The sequence below is a fragment of the Elephantulus edwardii genome, unplaced genomic scaffold (assembly GCF_000299155.1).
Source record: "Elephantulus edwardii isolate Elephantulus edwardi_28Jun2011 unplaced genomic scaffold, EleEdw1.0 scaffold00360, whole genome shotgun sequence".
In the NCBI taxonomy this organism is placed as follows: Eukaryota; Metazoa; Chordata; class Mammalia; order Macroscelidea; family Macroscelididae; genus Elephantulus; species Elephantulus edwardii.
The window spans coordinates 1,739,457-1,741,870 of NW_006400110.1; the positions used below are offsets into that span (position 1 = coordinate 1,739,457).

The 2,414-nt window shown below is 49.0% G+C and overlaps 1 pseudogene; it reads right to left on the bottom strand.

Moving 5' to 3' along the window:
* Nucleotides 1-279: 279 nt before the first annotated feature.
* On the bottom strand, nt 280-2,127 carry LOC102848260 (annotated as a pseudogene).
* Between the last annotated feature and the right edge of the window lie 287 nt (nt 2,128-2,414).

Below are 2,414 nucleotides of genomic sequence, written 5' to 3' on the forward strand. Positions count from 1 at the left end.
AAGATTTGGGTACATCAAATAAAATCACTTTTTTGGAGGGTGGAAAAACCAAAACCCACAATAGAAAAAAAATTTTCCTGGGCTACAGCAGAACCCAGACAATAGTTAGATAATTGAAAAATTCTAGATGTTTCATAATTGGCCTTTTGCTACAAAATGACCTATTAAACTTGCAATTTGTAGTTCTTGATGTTGAGGTCCATAGGACAAGCGAGGAAGTCTTCATCTGAGCTGAAATCCAGAAGGGAGTTACTTGGCTTTTGAATCGTTTTTCCTTGTCTAAGAGGTAGCAGCAGCAACAGCGCGCACCTTCTCGGCAGCTTCTTTCTTGGCATGATGAGCCTGTAGAACCGCCACAGCTTCATCCACCTTGGAGCGGAGAGACTCGTGTGACTCTAGCATGTGCAGCAGCTCAGAGTTGTCTATCTCCAGCAACATCCCTGTAATCTTTCCAGCTAGGGTTGAATGCATTGATTGGATGAGTGGGAACAGAAGTTCTCCCAGCATCTGCTTCTGTTCTTGTGGGAGTGCTGCAGCCAGCATTGAGGCAGTTAGGGGCTCCTGACCCTGCACATGGACTGCAGCCTGCGGGGGCTGTAGAGACTGTAGCACAGGATGAGGGCTGTGGACATTGGAGGCATATTTGTATGGTGCCACAGCCCGAGGAGCCGCAGCAGCTACGGCAGCCCGAGGTGCTAGGTTCTGCACAGCTGTGGGTACACCAGTTGGAGCCAGATGGCAAAGAGCTGGACGTGGCCCAGACTGGCGTACAGCACTTGGCATTCCTTGGAAGCCTTGAGGTCTCCCACTTTGCTGCCAGCGTGGATTAGATCTCATCTGTGCTAGCTGGTTCGGCATGTAATAAGGAGGTCTTCCCTGAGCCTGTGGAACTGCAGGCACAAAGTAGCCCCCAGCTGCAGGCTGAAACCGATTTAAGATGGCATTGGCAGGGAGTGCTCTCATTCCTGCCACCCGCTGCATATACTGGTTGGTCAAGTGAGCCTTTCCTTCTTCTTTCCTCTGGGCCAGAGCAACATACAGTGGCTTAGAGCCCACAATGCGTCCGTTCATCTCCGTGACTGCTTTGGTTGCCTCTTCGGGAGATGAGAAGCAAACAAAGCCAAACCCTTTGCTTCTCCCAGCCTCTAGCATCACCTTAGCACTGGTGATTGATCCAAATGGAGAAAATTCTTTTCTTAACTTCTCATCATCAATGGTGTCATCCAAATTCTTAATGTAAAGATTCCCCCCCCCCCATAGCGACTAATTCTCTCCTGTTTGAGCTGCTCAAATTTCCGTTTTAACTCAGCCTGCCGTTCAACTTTCTTCTGTGCACGGCCTACAAAGATGATTTTCCCACCAGTTTCTTTTCCGTTCATCTCTTCCACAGCCTTACTGGCATCTTCGTGTTTTTCATAACTCACAAAGCCAAAGCCTTTAGATTTCCCAGTGGGATCTCTCATCACCTTGATACTTAGGGTCTTAACAAACAGGCTGAACAGCTCTTTCAAGCTGTCATCATATCTTCCCCAAAGTTCTTGATATAAACATTGGTAAATTCCTTGGCTTTGGCTCCAAGTTCAGCTTCCCGCTCTTTATGAGACTTGAATCTTCCCACAAACACTTTGCGGTCATTGAAGAGCATGCCATTCATCTTCTCAATAGCCTTGTCGGCAGCCTCTTGGGTCTCGAAGTGGACAAAGGCATAACCCTTAGAGCCGTTCTCATAGCACACCACCTTGCAGGATAAAATATTTCCAAAAGCAGAAAAAGTATCATAAAGTGCCTTGTTATCTATTGATTTGTCCAGGTTCTTGATGAAGACATTTCCCACACCAGATTTTCTGAGAGAGGGATCTCTCTGTGACCAACATGATTCGGATTGGCTTTCCCTTAATCACATCAAAGTTCATGGTGTCCAGGGCCCGCTCAGCATCAGCTGGCTGCTGGAAGTTGACATATGCATAACCCAGAGAGCGACGGGTGATCCATCCTATCTCGGCAGACCCGGATGGACACAGGACCCGCAGGGCTGAACTTTTCATACAGCATGGCTTCGGTGACATCTGAGTGCAGGTCACCCACATACAGGGAGGCCATGGGGTAGCTGCTGGCTGCAGCATTCATCTCCCCGCCCCCCACTACCCCGAGCCCCGCCAGGAGGACTATTTCTAGAGATCACCACTGGACAAAAGAGGCTCTTCTCAGAGCCGTGGCCGGTGTGGCGGCACACAGGTGGCAAGAGAGAGGCCAAGAGGCGTTGGACTTGGTTCCGATACACACACAAGAGGGTAAACGGGAGTTCAGAGACAGCTCATAGACTCTGCAGAACCTCAGACAAAAGGCCCTCCAAAAAACACAATACGGCCCTCTCTGAGTTTGTTAATTTGCAGCTGCCTACGTCTGAACCGCCA